Source organism: Danio rerio, chromosome 4 (assembly GCF_052040795.2).
Source record: "Danio rerio strain M-AB ecotype USA chromosome 4, GRCz13ab, whole genome shotgun sequence".
In the NCBI taxonomy this organism is placed as follows: Eukaryota; Metazoa; Chordata; class Actinopteri; order Cypriniformes; family Danionidae; genus Danio; species Danio rerio.
The window spans coordinates 55,823,917-55,846,477 of NC_141024.2; the positions used below are offsets into that span (position 1 = coordinate 55,823,917).

Genomic DNA, 22,561 nt, shown 5'->3' on the forward strand with positions numbered 1-22,561 from the left:
TCAAATACAATAAGAATTTATTTTAGCAAAAGAGAAAAAAGGTCAATTTATTTTGGACAGAATTCATTGTAAAATGTAAGACATTATTTATAAAGACAGACCGGCCTATAGAATTATTTTTAGAGTGTTTGAACATGAATACCAGCTGTTATTTTTTATCTAACAGCAGCAAAACTACACGCTGAACGCTGTGAGTTTGCGTCAGGATGATGATGATACATGAGCTGACTTTAATTTTTTTTATTTTTTCAAAACAGTTTAGATCAAAACAAACAAAACCGCAACAAAAAAAACAAGCAAACTGACAAACAGACATTTTTAAAGGGAAATGGAAACAAAAAAGACATACAAGTGTCAAAGGTCACCAAATACAATCTGGGCTCAATCTGGGCTTAATCGTTGATAAAATGTTGCTGTAGAAAATTTTGTTAAGGGTTACGTGTCAAAGATCAACAGGCTCCAAACATATATAAAATAAAAGCACAACAATGAAACTAAAACGGGACTTTTCTTCTCAACCATTTAGAGTCACGAAACACCAAAACACATTTTTTGAGCTGTTGACAGTTGTATATGTGTCCCACACTGCTAAAAACACTATTAGGACACATATATTTCACAAAAAAGTGACAATTGGTTGTTTTTGCGTTATTTCGAGCAAATTCGTACTACCGGTTTGAAACTAATTTTTGAAGCTGCGTCACGGCCATGACATAATAGCGTGTATTCCAGCGTGTGGACTGGACATTTGTACCAAGGCGTCCCGTATTATTTCTCTGAGTGCATTGCATTCATTCATGAGTATGGCTTGGTTCAAACCAATCAGCGCTCTATTATGATTATCATTAATATGCATGCTAGCTTCTTAGACTGTACCTGAAACAGTGTTCAGACGGCAGAGAGACAACACACATCGTGTTGCCAAAAGTTGTGGGAAAAGAATAAGAATTGTTTGGAGATACGGGTCGCCAGTGTTGCTTTCGTAATGTGAAGGTTGTTTTCATTTTCTCTCTATGCGAGTACTGTTAGACTCGCGCGTGGATCCGTAGATGCGACGCGCGGCAGAAATGTTTGGAACATTTTTTACTCGAGAGCATTTCTCATCTATGGCGAGATCCGAATTTGCTGCTCGTCTCCTTTAAAAAAGACGCAGCCTCAGCATGTGGTGATTATCCTGTCTACAGATTCATTTGTATGTATAGAAATTATTAACAAAATCTACAGTATCATTCAAGTTTATCATTCAAGATTAAGTGTATGCGATCAGCGCCCTTTCTTTGTTCATTCAGATGGCAAAGTTATAGTTCGTATAGTCAGCTGTACTCTTTCAGTGTTTAAAGACAGACCTTAGTCAAAAAGATTTCTAAGTTACTTAGTTTACAGTACGTTAATATCACTACAATATTGAAAGATCTGTAAATGCTGCTCTCTGTGTGTAAACACTAAACGTGAACACTAAGCAAACTTTTGCCGACCGTTGTGTTGAATTTTCGCCTCATTTTGTGATAGGATAGTCTACACACACACACGGCTTTCTGACCTCCTGAGTGTTAACATGTTGTTATCTCTCTACTTTGTTGACCTCTAAGAAGGTTATCCGGGTTACAAATGAGAAAGCGCGCAGGGGCGGGGTTGATGAGGGAAAAAGTTCAGTTGAAGATGTCTCGTGTGTGTGCGAGGAGGGAATGAACGAAATAAAGTGTGCTTACTAAATAAACGTCGTGTTTATTCAACTTTACATGGTAGCAGAGGATGGTTGAATGATGGCAGCCAGTTATAAAGTTCCGCCGAAGTTTGACGAAACAAGACCGTACGAGTGCTGGAAACATGAAGTTAATATCTGGACGCGGGTCACTGAACTCGATAAAAAGAAACAAGCCCTCGCTGTTGCATTGGGGCTTGAAGGCAGAGCCCGTGAGACAGCGATGGAAATATCTGCGGAGGATTTAGACAGTGATACAGGTATGACAACGCTGATGGCTAAGCTGGATGATGTGTTCTTAAAAGAGGAGAAGGATCGCGCGTATGAAGCGTATTCTTATTTTGATGGAATAACGTTCGAGGTTACTAAAGTAACCCTTCGTTCCCCAAGGAGGGGAACGGAAGCACTATAAGTGGATTTGATTGTAAAATCCACGCATTGGGAGGATTCGGATCAGAAGCCGCTTGTCTGGAGAGTATTGAACGGGCCAATGAATGAAATTAATTGGCAGCGTAAGCTTGCGCAGGTGTGCGACATCTGCAATTATCTCAGCATATGAGCACACCTGAAGCCAGCAGACGCCATCCTTTTAAGCTGAAGAGACTTTCAAACAGCTAAGGGACAGTCGGACGACGGGACATTATGGCTAAGGGACATTATGGCGACGGAGTATAGTGCTTCCGTTCCTCCTCGGGGAACGAAGGGTTACTTTAGTAACCTCGAACGTTCCCCTTCGGGGGGAACTTCAGCACTATAAGTGGATTTGATTGTAAAATCCACGCATTGGGAGCCCATTGAAAGCGCCATAATGACTGCACCTTACCAACACCCCCGATGAGGAGATAGTCAAGCAAGCGTGACGCACCCACATCATGGGGGGCGCGGTCCTCCAACGTGTCCCTGGCCCTAATTTATCCTACTTCAACAGAAGTTTTACGGATTTAGATATATTTTTTGGGAAGTCGTGAGCATCTAGATAATTCTAGGAAATACGACAGTACGTTGGGAAGCGTGCAATCCCGATAGGGAGGACGCTGCGGAGGCCATCCGTTACCCAAGGGGGGGATAGATGGCAGAATTTACATATGGACTAGCCCTAAAAAGGGGGAGTACGCATAGCAAAAGAGTGGTTAGCGGAGAGGGAAGACACGGGTCCGCCCAGGGGGGGGACTTAACCGTGGCGGAATAAGCATATGGGATCGCCTAGTGGGGATCACGCATAGCAGGCACCTATACCCAAAACGCGGGCTGACCAGCGGGCAGACCTACAACGTAGTGGGCCAGCAAGTGACTCCTCCGCTGAGTCAGTGCTGGGGGCCACGGAGGAATCTGCAGGGCTCACCTGACGGGGAACTTTACTGACAGATAAAAAAGGCGCACGTACCTCCGTGTTAGGGAGAATGGCGCAGCAAGCGTGTTTCAACACCCTACCGAGTTGTCTCCTCAATCACCAAAGGGTTACCTAATACCCTTGAGGAAACCGGCTCCACTCGCAGATTGTAAAACCTTGCAAATGTGTTGGGTGTCGCCCAGCCCGCAGCTCTACAGATGTCTGTTAGAGAGGCGCCGCGTGCACGCGCCCAAGAGGATGCAACGCTCCGAGTGGAGTGTGCACGAACTCCCGGGGGACACGGCTGACCTCGACTCGAATAAGCGAGTGAAATGGCATCCACAATCCAGTGGGATAATCTTTGTTTCGATACGGCACTTCCCTGCTGCCGACCGCCATAACAGACAAAGAGCTGCTCAGATGATCTAAAATTCTGAGTACGGTCCACATAAATGCGCAGAGCGCGAACTGGACAAAGTAAAGAAAGGGCTGGGTCTGCCTCCTCCGGGGGCAGCGCTTGCAGGTTCACTACCTGATCTCTAAAGGGGGTGGTAGGAACCTTGGGCACATAACCGGGGCGGGGTCTCAGGGTGATGTGAGAGTAATCCGGCCTGAATTCCAGGCACGAGTCACTTACCGAAAATGCCTCCAGGTCCCCGACCCTCTTGATGGAGGCCAACGCAACCAGCAGAGCTGTCTTCAGGGACAGAAATCTTAGAGATACTGATTCGAGTGGCTCAAAGGGATCGGAACAAAAATTATCCCACTGGATTGTGGATGCCATTTCACTCGCTTATTCGAGTCGAGGTCAGCCGTGTCGGAGCGTTGCATCCTCTTGGGCGCGTGCACGTGGCGCCTCTCTAACAGACATCTGTAGAGCTGCGGGCTGGGCGACACCCAACACATTTGCAAGGTTTTATAATCTGCGAGTGGAGCCGGTTTCCTCAAGGGTATTAGGTAACCCTTTGGTGATTGAGGAAACAACTCGGTAGGGTGTTGAAACACGCTTGCTGCGCCATTCTCCCTAACACGGAGGTGCGTGCGCCTTTTTATCTGTCAGTAAAGTTCCCCGTCAGGTGAGCCCTGCAGATTCCTCCGTGGCCCCCAGCACTGACTCAGCGGAGGAGTCACTTGCTGGCCCACTACGTTGTAGGTCTGCCCGCTGGTCAGCCCGCGTTTTGGGTATAGGTGCCTGCTATGCGTGATCCCCACTAGGCGATCCCATATGCTTATTCCGCCACGGTTAAGTTCCCCCCCTGGGCGGACCAGTGTCTTCCCTCTCTGCTAACCACTCTTTGCTATGCGTACTCCCCCTTTTTAGGGCTAGTCCATATGTAAATTCTGCCATCTATCCCCCCCTTGGGTAACGGATGGCCTCCGCAGCGTCCTCCCTATCGGGATTGCACGCTTCCCAACGTACTGTTGTATTTCCTAGAATTATCTAGATGCTCACGACTTCCTAAAAAATATATCTAAATCCGTAAAACTTCTGTTGAAGTAGGATAAATTAGGGCCAGGGACACGTTGGAGGACCGCGCCTCCCATGATGTGAGTGCGTCACGCTTGCTTGACTATCTCCTCATCGGGGGCGTTGGTAAGGTGCAGTCATTATGGCGCTTTCCATACTTCTCCCATTCGTGGATTTCATCCACTTTATGGCACTGAAGTTCCCCAACCGAAGGGGAACGTTCGAGGTTACAGAATTAACCCTTCGTTCCCCGAGGAGGGGAACGGAAGTGCCATACTCCGTCGCCATAATGACTGTCCCTTAGCTGTTTGAAAGTCTCTTTAGCTTAAAAGGATGGCGTTTGCTAGCTTCAGGTGTGCTTATATGCTGAGATAATTGCAGATGCCGCACACCTGCGCAAGCTTACGCTGCCAATTAATTTCATTCATTGGCCCGTTCAATACTCTCCAGACAAGCGGCTTCTGATCCGAATCCTCCCATTCGTGGATTTCATCCACTTTATGGCACTTCCGTTCCCCTCCTCGGGGAACGAAGGGTTACTTCTGCAACCTCGAACGATTCCTATAATAGTTTCTTCTTTGCTGTTTATTAGTCCTTTTTCTTTCAGATCTCTTGATGCCTCTGTTGACATTGTCGGATTTTAAGATCTATTTCGTCAAGTGACAGTTCGTTTTGATAAACATTTCCACTTGGATCTTGGATATTATTCCCTTTGCTTCCTTCCGGGATTCAAAAAATCTGAATATTATTTCTACGGGAGCGTGCTTCTAGATATAACAGTTTCTCTTAATAGTTTTCTTCATGTCTTAATTTGTATGGTTTGACCAAGAATTTCTTTTATCTAAGCAACGTTCTCCAATTCTCCAACTCGCTTCCTCACTTCGTTGACCTTTTCTGCTGTTGCGTTTAGGTCCGTGATCAGGCCATCCGGTTTTTGATTGACTTCTTATTTAAAGTTACTTAGTTCCATTTTCACATCTTTTGCGAGAGAATCTTGGAAGGCGGTTAAATCAAATTTAATATCCATCTGGAATACTTTGATGTCTGTATGTATTGCTGGAATGCTAGCTTACAGGCTATCAGCTATCCCATCTGTCTCTGATTTTTCATCTGTTGATTTCTAGTTTTTTTTTAGGTTTCAATGGTTGTTTTGTCCAAGCCTTTTTGTTTTTGTCCCCCTCCATGTTATTTAAACATGGTTTAGGTTATCATATATGATGTAAAAAAAGGATTAATACCAGTGTGTATGGGAGCGCTCTTTCTATTCTGCTACACCTGTTGATGCCATACCGGAAACCATCCCATGTCTTAAGCTTCCCCAAATTTGTGAAACTCTGTACACACTGATCATGTCTATGGTTTACCTCCAGTGTGAATCCTCTCATGTGTTTTCAGGGTTTGTGAGTGAGTAAACCTCTTACTGCACTGTGAACACTTGTAGGTTTTTTTACCCAGTGTGAATTCTCTGGTGCCGTTTCAAATCTTCAGCTGTAATAAAAGTCTTCTTACACTTCAAGCACATATACGCTCTCACACCAGTGTGGATCTTCATGTGTTTATTAAGGGATGATGGTCGGCTGAAACTCTTTCCACACTGAGTGCAAGTAAATGGTTTCTCTCCAGTGTGGATCCTCATGTGGTGATTAAGGTGTGATGATTGGTTGAAACTCTTCCCACACTTAGGGCATGTAAATGGTTTCTCTCCAGTGTGGATCCTCATGTGATCTTTAAGGGATGATGTTTGGTTGAAACTCTTCCCACACTGAGTGCATGTGAATGGTTTCTCTCCAGTGTGGATCCTCATGTGTTTATTAAGGGATGATGATTGGCTGAAACTCATCTCACACTTAGGGCATGTGAATGGTTTCTCTCCGGTGTGGATCATCCTGTGTTCATTAAGGGACGATGATTTCCTGAAACTCTTCCCACACTTAGGGCATGTGAATGGTTTCTCTCCAGTGTGGATCATCATGTGTTGATTAAGGGATGATGATTGGATGAAACTCTTCCCACACTGAGTGCATTTGAATGGTTTCTCTCCAGTGTGGATCATGATGTGTTGATTAAGGTGTGATGATTGGCTGAAACTCTTCCCACACTGAGTGCATTTGAATGGTTTCTCTTCAGTGTGGATCATCATGTGTAGATTAAGATTTGATGATTGGCGAAAACTTTTCCCACACTGAGTGCATGTGAATGGTTTTTCTCCAGTGTGGATCCTCATGTGTCTGTAAAGCGATGATAAGTTGCTGAAACTCTTTCTACACTGAGAGCATGTGAATGGTTTCTCTCCAGTGTGGATCATCATGTGTCGAATAAGGTGTGATAATCGGCTGAAACTCTTCCCACACTGAGTGCATGTGAATGGTTTCTCTCCAGTGTGGATCATCATGTGTCGATTAAGGTGTGATAATCGGCTGAAACTCTTCCCACACTGAGTGCATGTGAATGGTTTCTCTCCAGTGTGGATCCTCATGTGTTTATAAAGGGATGATGATTGGTGAAAACTCTTCCCACACTGAGTGCACGTTATTGGTTTCTCTCCAGTGTGGATCCTCATGTGTAGATTAAAGTTTGATGATTGGCTGAAACTCTTCCCACACTGAGTGCATGTGAATGGTTTCTCTCCAGTGTGGATCCTCATGTGTCTATAAAGGGATGATGATTGGCGAAAACTCTTCCCACACTGAGTGCACGTTATTGGTTTCTCTCCAGTGTGGATCCTTATGTGTTGATTAAGGTGTGATGAGCGGTTGAAACTCTTCCCACACTGAGTGCAAGTAAATGGTTTCTCTCCAGTGTGGGTCCTCATGTGTTTATTAAGTGATGATGCTTGGCGGAAACTCTTCCCACACTGAGTGCACGTAAATGGTTTCTCTCCAGTGTGGATCCTCATGTGTAGATTAAAGTTTGATGATTGGCTGAAACTCTTCCCACACTGAGTGCAAGTAAATGGTTTCTCTCCAGTGTGGGTCCTCATGTGTTTAGAAAGGGATGATGATTGGCGAAAACTCTTCCCACATAGAGTGCACGTTATTGGTTTCTCTCCAGTGTGGATCCTTATGTGTTGATCAAGGTTTGATGAGCGGTTAAAACTCTTCCCACACTGAGTGCAAGTAAATGGTTTCTCTCCAGTGTGGATCCTCATGTGGTGATTAAGGTGTGATGAGCGGTTGAAACTCCTCCCACACTGAGTGCAAGTGAATGGTTTCTCTCCTGTGTGGATCCTCATGTGTTGTTTAAGGTATGATGAGCAGTTAAAACTTATTCCACACTGAGTGCATGTGAATGGTTTCTCTCCAGTGTGGATCCTCATGTGTTTATTAAGTGATGATGCTTGGCGGAAACTCTTCCCACACTGAGTGCACGTGAATGGTTTCTCTCCAGTGTGGATTATCATGTGAATCTTAAGTTTGCTTTTGCTTGCCAAAATCTTTCCACACTGAGTGCAGGTGAAACAATTCTTGTCTCTCCTTTTCAAAATACCATCAGTCTGTAAATGAGTTTTTTCCTCAATTTTGACATAATGTTCCTCCTCTTTCCTCTCATTCTCTTCAATTAGGTCTGAAATAAATAAATAAAAGATTAGTTTTCATCAAGTCTAAAAATCTCTCATCAAAAGCTGAAAAGTAAAAAGACACTGGAAACATTGGCTACACACACTTATTTTGATGCATGTTAAATGTAAAATAAAATCGGATCATATTTTGTTCAGTCATTAACATGTACACATTTAAGCAGATTAAATTCATCTTTATTTATCTACAGCTTTTACAATGTAAATTGTGTCATAGTCGCCTAACATATAAGTCATTGTAAATTGAAACGCTGTCAGTCTAGTTTTCAGAGTTTCTTACATAATTGATCATAAAAGTAATTTTGGTCACATTGATAAGACACAGATTTGAAAGGTGTAAATGGTGTGACGACCCTGGTATTCCAGTTTGGATGTGGCAGATCCTGTTAAGGTGCCATGGTAGCTCCCCAATTGGTTCAAAGCATATAAATGCGAGAGTGAGCTAGCTTCTGTAGGATAGTGTGGCTACTGGCCGTCCTCGCATCAAGACCATCTCTTTATTTTGGCAACCTTATGGTTTTGTTTGGCATTATTTATATGTGTAGTTAAAGTTAGTTATTTTCTTCATTTTCCCCTAGACATTTGTTTGTTTCTTGATTTGTTGTTTTATTAGTTGTGTATATTAAATAAGTTGCATATATAATTTTTTTGTTGTCTAAGCTCTTTTATGTTGCAACTCGAACGAGGGGGTCCAGTTAGATACATCCAGTTAGATCATTTTGTTCTCTTGATCTGGAATACCTTATGCTTCGGTGCCAACCACACTGGCCACCAAGAGAGGTCACAGCTGTTATAATTACAGATGTTTGCATCCACCCTCAAGCCAACACAGAGCAGGCGCTTAGGGAACTGAATGGGAGCATAAGCGAGCAGGAAACCACACACCCAGGGGCAGCATTTATTGTTACAGGGGACTTTAACAATGCCAATCTCAGGAAAATCACTCCAAAATACTATCACCATATCACCACAAACATGCATGGTGACCGAATTTTGGACCACTGCTATTCTCCGTTCCGGGAAGCCAACAAATCCCTCCCCCGCCCACTGCTAAGCAAATCAGATGACTCTTTTGTTCTGCTCTTGCCTGCTTACAGACAGAAACTGAAACGGGAACCACCCACCCTCAAGACGTTTCAAAGCTGGACGAACCAATCGGATTCCATACTTCAAGAATGTTTTGATCATGTGGACTGGGAGATGTTCCGGGCAGCTTCTGATGACGACATTAAAGTTTACTCATAACACCGTTACATGCTTCATCAGAAAGTGTATAGAAGACATGGTCCCAACAAAAACTGTTCGTATCTACCCCAACCCAAAACCATGGATTGATGGCAAAGTTCGAACAGCCCTATCAGTGTGAACCTCTGCCTATAAATCCAGAAATGCTGAGGAACAAAAACAAGCAAACTACAACCTCAGGTAAACTATCAAAGCAGCAAAACATCAATACAGAGGTACAAGGTAGAGGGGAGGAGTATGTGGCAGGGACTTAATTACATCATAAACTTTAAAAGTAACAAACCCGCCACTGTAAACATTTCTGCATCTCTCCTGGACGAGCTCAACTTGTTCTACACCTGCTTTAAAGCCCAGGACAGCACCTACACACTGTGCGCTCCCGCGGCCGATACCAAAACCGCCAGCACACTCTGTTTCTGTAGCAGACGTAACGAGATCTTTCCGGAACATCCGGAAAGCTACGGCCCAGATGGCATCCCTGGACGTGTACTTAAAGCATGCACACACCAGCTAGCGGGGGTTTTCACGGACATCGTTAACCTCTCGCTCTCTCGGTCTGTGGTTCCCACATGCTTTAAGACAGCTACTATTGTGCCCATACTGAAATAATCTAAAACCACATGCTTAAATGACTGGCGTCCAGTTGCTCTGACACCCATCTTCAGCAAGTGCTTTGAGAAGCTGTTTAAAAAGTACATCTGCTCTGTACTGCCTGCTCACACTGACCCTCTGCAATTTGCTTACAGGAATAATCGCTCCACTGATGTTGCAATTGCTTTCACCTTGCACACTGCTCTGTCTCACCTGGAAAACAAAAACACATATGTGAGAATGCTGTTTGTGGACTACAGCTCAGTATTCAACACTATAGTGCCTGCCAAACTAGTGGTGAAGCTCCAAGCTCTGGGTCTACACAGCTCTATGTGCATCTAGATCCTGGACTTCCTGTCAAGCAGACGCCAGGTGGTCAGAATGAACAACATGACCTGATCCACACTGATGATCCACAGAGCTGTGTTCTCAGTCCACTCCTGTACTCCCTGTACACACGCGACTGTACAGCCAAACACAGCTCCAACGTCATCGTTAAATTTGCTGATGACAGTGGTGGGCCTAATCACAGATAATGATGAGATGGCCTACAGAGAGGAGGTTTACACTCTGACGCAGTGGTGTGAGGAAAACCACCTCTCACTTAACATCAGCAAAACCAAGGAGCTGGGAGAAGAGAGAACACACCCCCATCACCATCAACGGGACACCAGTGGAGAGAGTCAGCGCTTTCAAGTTTCTTGGAGTACACATTGCTGAGGATTTGACATGGACTGCTCACACAGACGCAGTGCTAAGGAAGGCACAACAACGCCTCTTCTTCCTCAGGCGTCTCAGGAGGTTTGGAATAAGCCCTCACATCCTCCGCTCATTCTACACCTGCACTGTGGAGAGCATCCTGTGTGGCTGTATCACCACCTGGTATGTAAATAGCACCAGCAGCAATCTTAAAGGCCTACATAGGATTGTATGAACTGCTGGACGCCTAGTAGGAGGTGAGCTTCCCTCCCATCACGGCATCACCAGGCGGTGCATGAGGAAAGCCAAGTGAATTATAAGCGACTCCAGCCACCCAAGCCATAGACTTTTCTCTCTGCTACCCTTAGGCAAATGGTTCTGCAGCATCCGGTCGCGCACCAGCCGACTAAAGGAAAGCTTCTTCCCTCAGACTATCAGGCTGATGAACACTTAATACCCCTCACTGCACACCATGTATATGTAGTAGGGCTGTAACGATACACCAAACCCACGATTAGATTCGTATCACGATTTTTGACCCACGATTCGATTCGTATCACAATTTTTTTTTTCGTGTGGGGTGGGGTAAAAAGATTTTTAAAACTATTTTTATTAAATAAAATTATATAATTTTTGTTTTCTTTGTAACACAATACTTTTGAAAAACCAAACAGAACTAAACTCCATTGTGTAGATGGTTCAAGCATGTTAAAAATTATTTTTCAATCAAGTTCTCTTACATAGAAAAAGTAAATTAAATGGCTACTAGGGATACTCATTTCGGTTAATGTTGCTAACAGACAACCTCCGCTCATTAATCGGTTATTAACGGTTAACTGGTCAGATTACTATTAATTTTATATTAAACAAATTGACGTGTCAATTTTGTGTCCGACACATTAAATATTGCATTTTAAAATACTGATTTATTTTTATATGTTAGCATATTAATAACAGAACAGAACAACAGAGCATCTTCACGCACCTCCAGTGTTTAGCACAGAAGAGCAGAATAATCTAAATAAAATAAATAGGACTGCCCTAAATTATTTTCATTTAAATAATTAATTTATATTACAAAACGAAAATACTGACTGATTCTTTTTAATAACCGGCATAGGCTTTTTTTCCAATCATGTTTTTTCTTCCGTCAAATAAAAATCGCAGACTTCCTCAAATTGCCCGCTCCACAGAAAATATGCATTTATTTAATGCCCCGCTGTTATTATTATAATCACAAAACCTTTTTACATTTTAATAGAAATCATTATTTTAAAGAATATGTCCTGATGGTTTCCTCTCTCTCCCTCGCGGGTCAAGTACGCGTGCTGCGTGATGAAAAGACAACAACAACGCGCGATTATGTAGACTTTTTGTAAACAGTTTTGTTGTTTAAATATATGATATTGCATTAATGTGCATACATGCTTTATAAGCCAAAAACAAGGCGCATCTCACTGCCTTTATGTTGACAAGGAAAAAAGAAGAGAAGAAGCGCGGTCCTCTTATGAAATGACTGAATCAGCTGGGTATCGATTGTGCATAAGTGTTGCTGTCTGTGTTGTTACAATTGTAATATTTATTAATATTGTGATATACAGGATTTGTACATTCATACAGCTCTGGATAACTTAAAACAGCTATTAGACCTTCAGAGCAGCATTATGCGTCCTGAAGTAAAGCGAAACGGCTATAACCTCCAGCAAGATAAAGTGATTATATACAGTCATATACCTTTATCTCTAAATAAAGTATAACTATAGAAACTGTGTTCATCTTAACTGAAAGCTTCGTCCTGTTTCCTGGCCTCATGCATCGCGCTGTCAGTCAGCACGTAACGTTAACTCTCAAAGGTTCAAACAGAAAGCGCACAGCATGGTTACAGACAAGTTTCCTCTGCAGAGTAGTCGGGGCATCTGGTGAACGCCCATCCCTCTCTGCGCAGCCACATTAACAACAATGCTTTGACAGCACTGGCAATGTTTCTGCCGTTGTCTGTTGTCAAGAGGGGTTAAGTTGGTTTTGTTTTTGATATTCCTGACACATTCAGACAGTCCCTTACTAAGAGCTCTGTGCGAGCTCTCCCGGTTAAACGCTAATTGCGAGGGCTTAAACGGAGCAGTGCTCATAATGTCGAGCGGAAAAAAAAGTGTTTCCTCACGTTCTTCTTCAACTAGCTCAACTTTTGCAGGCACGCGTGACGTTATTGGAAAGGTACGGGGTGTGTCGCAATTCTCCCTTATCACACCGCGACACAGGATCGTAGATCTGAGTGTCGCGATTTCGATTTTATATCGTGTATCGTCACAGCCCTAATGTGTAGCATGCACTGCACTTTAACCAATACATACCTAAAACAATACTGCCTACAACTATGGGTACACATATTCATTATACATATCGCTGTCAACAATTATAATGCTGCCAAATTATTTTGTACTATCTGTATTTTGCACAGTCGTTATATTTGCACTGTCTGTATTTTGTACTGTGTAGAGCCAGCACCTAAGCTTTTCCCTCATCATAGCACACGTGCTGCTGATGATGTGACAATAAAAGTGATTTGATATTCATGGCCATTTTTTCTTCATTGGCCTTTATTATAGCATAATAATATATATATTATAGCATAATAATATATATATATATATATATATATTATAGCCATGACAGCATATAATCATGCAAGATACTTCTAAAAGATACACTAAACCTCGAGAAGACTCCTTTTCTGGACCAGGCACACCACACTCTATGCAGCAAAACAGTGGATGACAAGGAACCGCCAAGCGCCTTCGTGATTAAATGCCACTACTTTTCCGAAAAAGAGGATATTTTGAAGAAAGCCACTAAAATAAAGACAACAGTACACTGGGCTGTGAATGACAATACAAATGTTAATGTCGCTCTCCGGTTAACTTTTAAATAACCACTATAGCACATGTTGGTTGTTGTTATTTCTAGTTCCCAAGTATATTTTGTCAGTAATGAGGTCGTTTTGTCGTAAAACATCAAGCGCTGTTCAAATGGTTTTGTTTTATACGTGAGGTCCCACATGGTCAGCTAGCTAAGAGTGTAAGTAGGTGGAAGTGTGTGTAAGTTTACACCAAGGTTTCAATCTTGTGTTGTTTCGTGTTTATAAAAGTGTATGTGCGATCACACCTTTTTTTTTCCTTTTTTTTCTTTCCTCTCTCTCCCTCACACATCCCCCTACATACAAAACCCACAGATACCTTTGGGGAGGTATCTGTGCGGAGGTATCTGTGCGGAGGCTAAATCACCCAGTGAAACGAAACAATTAAAATCAGTTCAAATCCGATATTGTATATTTGCAGGAGACACATCCGTTGAAAAATGCCTATTCTAAACTTAGAGGAGGCTATACACAAATATATTATTCAAACTTCAATAGCAAAAGTAGGGTCGTTGCTGTACTCATACATAAGAACGTACAGTTTGTCATTGAGTCAAATGTGCTGGATAAAAATGGCAGATACATAATAATCCAAACTTTTAACATGTCTGTGGTCCTGGCCTATGTGTATGCTCCTAATTGGGACAATGTACAAATTTTCAGTGATTGATTTTCAATTTTGCCTAGTCTTGACACACACAATTTAATTTTAGGAGGCGAACCTCCTGAATTTTATTCACCTGTGCATCAAACCTATTCCAGGATTGACCATTTTCTCCTGGACAAGCAGTTACTTCCCTTACGCCCCATTCACAAGGGGCATCAGAGTCAACGCTTCCCGTTCACTTTGAATGGGTGACGTCAGGCGTTGCCAAACTGCATTGTGGATTCGTCGACGCTGATTCAGAGGCATTGTTCGCTGCAAAAGTTGGGACTTGATCAACTTTTCAAGCGGCGATGGAAGCATCAGCCAACAGATCGCTGTATGCAAATACATCAGCTCAGACTGTGGCCTATTGCTGACTAAATTCATTGGCTAACGCTGCTAGGACGATCACGTCAGCCCCAACTTCAGACACGCCCTCTGTCAAGCGTTGACGCTGAAGCCCCATGTGAATGGGGCATTAATGTCAGCAGTAGAGTATGGTAGTATTGTTATTTCGGACCATTGTCCAGTCTCTCTAAAGCTATGTTTTCAGGCAATGGAATCCTCCAACATACATGGCGGTTTAACTCAAGACTCTTGGCAGACGACGATTTTGTAAAAGTTATTGATGCTTAAATTTATTTCTTCCTTGAGATAAACGAATCCCCAGAGATAAGTTTGAGCATCCTATGGTATACTCTGAAAGCATTTATAAAAGCACAGATTATTTAATATTAAGCTAGCGCAAATAAAAGAATGTCAAAACGGCTAACTAAATAATACAATTGATCAGCTACACTCAACATCACCTTCCGAAGAGCTCCATTAGAAAAGACTCCTTCTGCAAGCGCAATAAGACTCCCTGACAAGTGAAAATGCAGAGGATCTCCACATAAGATCACGCTAGATTCATTATGAACATGGTGAACGAGCTGCCAGGTTATTGTGTTACCAACTGAAACAATCCTCAGCAGCTGGTTTTATAGCAGCAGTTAGTAAGGAAGACGGCAGTATTATTACTGATTAAAAGGGAATTAATGATCAATTTAAACACTTTTATAAAACCCTTTGCATCTCTGAGGTAAACGAAATTGGACGTATTGAGAGCTTTAATTATTTAGAATTACCATACCTTTGTGATTCAGATCAGTTGGCATTAGAATGAAATATAACACCTTCTGAAATTGAAAATGCAATTAAAAAAATTGAAAACCGGAAAAGCACCAGGCCCTGATGGCTTCCGGCCGAGTTTTATAAGAAGTTTACTGCCAAGCTACCACCACTGTTGTGCAAGGTATTTGATGAAGCTCTTGTTTTGGAGACAATTTGTTCAGGTACTTTCAAGTCCATAGTTTCGAAAAAAAAACACTTCTCTCCTTCACTGAACCAACCATAAGCATGTTGGATAGATGAATTGGTAAATATGGACTCATATCAAAGGAGTATGATGTCCATGTTGTATGAAGTGGTCTAAAGAACTGCCTCCCCTTGCCTAAATTGTATAAAACAAAAATGGGAAGACAGACTGGGACTAGAAATATCAGATACAGCCTGGCAATATGCCATAGAACTGGTACACTCATCCCCTGCATTTATTAGACATGGTCTTCTTCAGTTTAAGGTGCTTCTTAGGCTTCACCTATCTAGGAGCAAGCTGGCAAAAATGTATCCAGGGTCAGATTCATCTTGCCCCAGATGTGGTTTGGAGCCAGCAGATCTGATGTTCTGGCGATGCCCTAGATTACATAAATTTTGGGCCAATATTTTTAGATCATTTTCATCTATATGTAATAGAGATCATTGCCTTTTCTTCTTTATTGGCCAGACGCCTGATTCTCCTAAGATGGAAAAAACAAACCCACCATCCCACAAACATTGGATATTAGAATTGTTATCACATCTTAAACTCGAGCACCTTAAGTACATCATCCGAGACTCTACAAAAAGGTTTTAGAGGTTTGGCAGCCTTTCCTCTCCTACATTGAATGCTCAGAGGTTATTACATCCTTGGTGAGAGTTTATCCTAATTTCCTAATTTATTTGATCTATTTTTATTAATTTATTTTTATTTTTCTCCCTTTTTCTATATGGGGTTTGAGTATGTGTGTAGCTATGCACCATGTTAATTTGTTGTTCAATATGTGTGTTGTAGAAAAATTGAAGACTTTTAAAAAAAATCAATAAAATAGTTGAATAATAAGAATGCAAGCAGTACTAAAACAGTTTTTAGGAGAGTAATAATCCCATTAATCTAGTTACAGTACATGTCCCTGTCGAAGGTCTGTGAATTGTAGCTAGTTATTAATTAAAGAAGGACAAGACATTCTTGTACGTGACTTTGTTCTTTGTGTGACTGAAATGTAGGCAATTTATTTAAGTATACTTAGTACACTTTTCAGTAATGCACTATAAGTGCTCTATTTTTGCACACTAATTTTGTACCTAATGTACTAAAATATAGTATTAAGTATATGTTAAGATAAACTTAATACCATCTAAGTGCACTCAACTGTGCTATTTTGAGACACCCTGAAATTGAACTAAAATGGGCTTTTAACATACTATATCTGTATTTAAAAATATATATATTTAGTTACAACTAGAAATACACTTGAACCCTACTTTTAAACATTTAAATATATTTATGACTAATTTAAAGTATAATAGTAATATATTAAAAGAATATACAAATTATAAAATTGAATTATATACTATAAAATTATAGTATTAAAAGTATTTTGGGAAAATGTACTTCTACAATACATTACTAATAGATTTTCTATATTTTAACTTATTTTAAACTTAGGATTAGTATGTAAACAGTGTACTAAAAATCAACTAATGTTTAAAGCATTTAAAGCACACTTTTAAAAAACACACTAATAAAAATTATTTAAGTATTACTGGTATTTAGTATATACTTTTGTCAAGTGTACTAAAGTCCTACTGAAGTATAAACATACTTTTAATTAGTATATTTATAGTGTAAAACCATCAAACTTTTATTTTACACACAAAAAAAAAACTGCACTAAAAATTTATTTGCGGGTATTTTAGTGTATTTTAATTGCATTTAATTACATATTTTTTTTACCCTGGGAATGCTTTGCTCAGGGTATAATAAGGAACGGTAAGTGTTGATCTGGGAGAATGGCTTTTACTCTGCATCTCCCTCATTTCACTGTTTTTGTTGCTCAGCAGTGCATATGTTACAGCTAATTTCTTTATACAGTATGTTAGTTTGTTTCATTCTACTGTCTGTATATTCAAACATGTAACTTAATAAACAACTTTATCTGCTTTAAGCTTTGAGATTCTTTCTCTTTATCAATGATGATAACAACTTTGATGGAGTCAGATAAATAATGGATTTAAACACACCATCCTTCAACTGCTATCTGTTTCCCGACTATTTGTTCAGAATCGCAGTGTAAGCTCCAAGCCTTACAGCTATGTTTCATTCCAAAAATGACATTTAAATTTCTTTGCAAAACTGGAATATCGCATAATAAATATGCAAATAAATCAGTGTTGTCGGGCGACAAGAAGGCACAGTAGGTGGTGCTGCCGCCTCACAGCAAGAAGGTTGCTGGTTCGAGCCTCGGCTGGGTCAGTTGGCATTTCTGTGTGGAGTTTGCATGTTCTCCCCGAGCTGGCGTGGGTTTTCTCTGGGTGCTCCGGTTTTCCCCACAAGATCAAAGACAAGCAGCATTACACTGTTTTAAGGATCTAAAAATGTATTCTTTAAAAAGCAAAAAGATTACAATGGCGGCACGTGCTGGTACGTGAAGAATATGATCAATACAGACGAGCTCTACACTCAAATGTTTGCATATCATCAGCATGCTGTAATCCATTTCTTAAGCACCAAAAGTCTTTTTTAGACTAGTTTGTTGGCCAGTTGTAGTCAGTGCAATGCTAAACGTTATTGTTTCACTTTAATTTGTTTTGTCTCACATCGTCCCACAGCAACATTATATAGTTAAGAATACTGTACAATGTTTTATAATAATTAATTATTTTAGTGTCTATTTCATTCAGCATATTTAAAGTTAGAGTCATCCACGTTTTCTGACATACTTTAAATCAGGGTTTCTACAGATAAATTTAAGTTAAATTTAAGACTTTTAAAGACATTTTTAAGACCATTATGAATGAAATTTTAGATTAAGGAATTTTTCAAATGGCCCAGAAGAAAAAGTTTTTTTATTTGTCCTATCAAAAAATATTTTATATTCAATATTTAATAATACAAAAATAAATCAATAATAATAATAATATTAAAATATTTTAGATATTTCTTAGTAAAAGATCTTAAATATTGTGTAAAAACACGAGAGCTCTACTTGGATCCACACATTTTTTTTCCAAAATAAACTTTCTTTAAAATAAAAAAAAACAAGTGAACAAATGTTTTAAAAGTTTTAAAAACTATAATAAACTAAATCTATGCACAACAATCTGTCCAGGTCGATGTCCTCAGCAGTCCTTATCATTATGATAAACAGAGTTAAAATGTCCTTTTTGAATAAAAAGTTAAAAGTTTTATTGAGATGGATTGTTGGTGGAATTGTATGGGTTTTGACCAGATTGGGTAACAAAACATCAACAAAGGAAACTTAAGACTTGTTTAAAAAGATTTAAGACCTACAAAACAATATTTCAGTAAATTTAAGACTTTTTAAGGCCTAAAAGTTAGATTTTGGAATTTAAGACATTTTAAGACCCTGCAGAAACCCTTTTTAAACACAATAGCCCTGGTAATTAGTTATTATAATAATGATGTAATTCTAACTCAGTTACTATCTGTGAGAACTAGTAACAACTACAAAAACAAGATTAAACCCCTAAAGAAGTTGATAAAAAAGGGAATTGTGATCAACGTGACATATGCAAATGGAAAGTACTAAGCCAACACTATCACTGTAATAGCAGATATCTTCTATGAGAATACTTTAGGTCAAATATCGTCAGCTCAGTTAAACTTTTTAAATTGATTGTTATTATTTATTTTATATAGCGCCAGTGCTCATGGACTCTTTACAAACAGTAGAAGAAGAGAATCAATATCCTTAAGAAGGTAGTGAAAATTGGAGACTAATAATACAGAAAATAATGACAAAATAAATGAGAACAAGTAACAAGAAAGAAACTCATTCCTGTCTTTCAATGAGAGCTTATGTGGATTAGGAGAACTAGGCAGCACATTATACAGGTAAAGTTGGTTTTATATTCACACATTCATTTATTTAGAAGTCTGTATTGTTTACCATGTTACTTTGAATATTCAATTACAATTAGCATTCAAGTATGACTTGAAAACAACATTAACAGTTTATTTGACTGTGAACAATATTGTACTTTGATAGTCAGTAGCCGCGTTTCCACTATCGCGCCTAAAGCGAGCGAGCCAGGGCGAGCCAAGGCCAGTGGCGTTTCCACTGTCACTTCCGGGGCCTAATCGGGCCAAAGCGGGGCTTTCTCGGGGCCAACAGCCAGCCTTTTTCGGCCCGCCGAATACCTTGGGCCAAGGAGGGCCAGCTGGGGCTTCGGGGCGGAGTGAAAGGAGAGGCGGGCACAGTTTTCCGATCGCACTCGAGTACATGCGCCAAACAAATAAATAAATAAGGTCAAGAAAACATCTGGAACAAATTATAGGCTGGGGTCTTTTTTGCATATGATCGCCCTTAAGTTTCTCTTTTAAATGTAAGGTTGTTGCATACAATGATCTTTCTTTGCTGCATCTTTGATGTTTCAATAACGCATAATAATCTTTACACCATATTAAAGACACAGCAGACAGTAAAGGTTTTCAAGAGGTTTTGTCAAGTTTAATACTGTGTGTGTTTTTGCGCGTTTAGATGCCTGTGTATGTGTGTGAGACCGAAAAAAGAGCGCTCCATTCATAGCTCTGTTGATGCCGCGAGCGGCTTTTTTCTTTTATTTTTATTGTTTTAATTTATTTTGGAGATAATACACTATATGAATACAACAGTAGGACATTAAACTTTACAAATTTCATGTCCACTTTTGTAGGCTCAAAACAATTGTGTAATATCTAGATAAAATAGCCCTATATTGAAATAATTTAAAGAATTACAAATATTAGATAGGCCTATAATAAAATCACATTAAATAAATAAACTAATATAAAACTAACAAAAGCTATAGCTATAACAATTAGGTACTATATCAAACTGTTTCAAACTTATATTAAACTTTCATTTTTCAAAAGCCTATTTGAAAAAAAGATTTTAGATATTTTCTAAAAAATAAAAATAAATAAACACCGGAAAATGTTTTAAATATTATTTATAAAGTATTTGGATACGATGAAATTAATCAAATCATGCAAACGGAGCATTTTCGGGGTGAGTGAACGCAGAAACTAGGCGACCTTTTTTTCTGTCTGCAGCTGCGCAGCACTTTTTTGACGGGGAAAACTGCAAGTTCAAAATGTGTTCTGTCTCCTCAAACAAGTGTGTATGTTTTTATATGACGTGGTAAAATTAAAAAAGGACATTTTAAATACATAAAGAGCTTTATTAGTGCATAGCTGCTGAGCGCAACGAAATATAGCCTAGGCTATATTTTATTACGTGCTGCTCTTATGTGCTGAAACACTGAACACTTTCCTTTACTTAAGATATAATAAGCAACATCTTTAAATAAAGGGAATCACCTATTAAGTGTCATAAAGCCTATAGGGGTAAAATAATCATGTTTCAGTTCTCTCAGGAGCATTTGGGATGAATGTTGGACAGATTCAGTCTAGAGGATGTTATAAAAAACATTTTATATCGAGTTATTAACGGAGAATTTTATATATGTGGTGTTATATCATGGATGTGTGCGCTCCCTGCGCTCCGGGTCCCTCCGTTGGTGGCAAGACCACTGGATTTCGATGCCAGTCGGTCGGCGAGTAAATGAATATGATGAATGGAAACACACAGGCATGTGCGTATAGACATGCGTTGTACTGCTGTACAGTAACGTGTCATTTGTTTGTTTTGGTTGTCCTAATTTTAATAGTTTCGTGATGATGTGATGGTGTGCTTTATCTGCATGATTCTCGCTGAAGTGGGCGGTTTAAGTGACGTTCGATTCGGGGGATGTTCTGGGGGCGGGGTTTGCGTGACGCGCTGCGAGCTACTAGCCCCACAGTAGAAACGCGACATGATTTCGGCCTCACTGCTCAACCTCCCGGGCGATTGGCCCGGCCTGGCCCGATATAAGCCCTGGCTCGCACTGGCCTGATAGTGGAAATGCGGCTAGTGGCTACTAATATGATTTCGCTATTTAGAGTTTGCAAATAATACTTTTATGAAATTATATTATTAGGGGGAATGTTTGAATACCCAAATATAAAACCAACTTTACCTCTATCAGCACACTCAGGGCATAGAGGTAAAGTTTGTTTTATATTCGCAAATTCAGACTTTCTCCTTAATAATATAATTTCATAACAGTATTATTTGCAAACTCTAAATAGCGAAATCATATTACAAGGGCTGCAATATGGATATTATTTAGCATTCTTAATATTAAAAATATATCGGTATGAAAACCAACCTGTTTGTTCCTGCAGATCTTTCTGTTTGACTGTGAATGTTTCTTCAATCTTCACATCTTCACTCTCCTCTTTAATAAACGCCATCTTTATAACAGTGTGGAGATCAGTCACTTCAGCAGGACTTTTTCTCAGCGTTTGGAAACTTTATCCTGTTTAAAATGGACAAAACAATAAAAATGTCCTGTTTTAAAAAAATGAACAGAAATAAAATAACTTCTTATATAGTCATTAAAAAAATAAATCGGGTAATTCTGAGCAAGAAACAATATAAAGGTAAAGTTGGTTTAATATTCACACATTCTGACTTTCCCCTTAATAATATAATTTCTTTAAAGTATTATTTGCAAACTCTAAATAGCGAAAAAATATTAGCAGCAAATGACTATCAAAGTACAACATTGTTCACAGTCAAATAAACTGTTAATGTTGTTTTCAAGTCACATTTGCATGCTAATTCAGATCGAATATTCAAAGTAACATTATAAACAACATAGAGACTTCTAAATGAACGAATGTGCGAATATAAAATCAACTTTACCTCTATTAGCATGCAAGTGTGACTTGAATTCAACATTAGCACTGCTTATTTGACTGTGAACAATGTTGTACTTTGATAGTCATTGGCTGCTAATATGATTTCACTGTTTAGAGTTTGCAAATAATACTTTTATGAAACTATATTATCAAAGGGAAAGTCAGAATGTGCGAATATAAAACCAACTTTACCTCTATCTTTTCAACACTTGCTTCAACAGTTTGTTTATATGAGAGTGATTAACAAAAATAAATCAGGTAAGTCTAAACAAGAAACAAAAA

General features: G+C 39.8%; 1 pseudogene across 1 annotated transcript in view; it reads right to left on the reverse strand.

The window, feature by feature from the left end:
• Nucleotides 1-22,561, reverse strand: part of LOC103910570 (uncharacterized) — a 22,836-nt pseudogene continuing 275 nt past the window's right edge. The window contains exons 2-6 of the transcript XR_015942573.1: nucleotides 21,745-21,894; nucleotides 7,785-8,064; nucleotides 6,441-7,196; nucleotides 5,041-6,188; nucleotides 1-2,108 (exon numbers count right to left, since the gene is read on the reverse strand). The product of XR_015942573.1 is annotated as an uncharacterized LOC103910570, transcript variant X1 (transcript). The remainder of the gene's footprint in view (nucleotides 2,109-5,040; nucleotides 6,189-6,440; nucleotides 7,197-7,784; nucleotides 8,065-21,744; nucleotides 21,895-22,561) is intronic.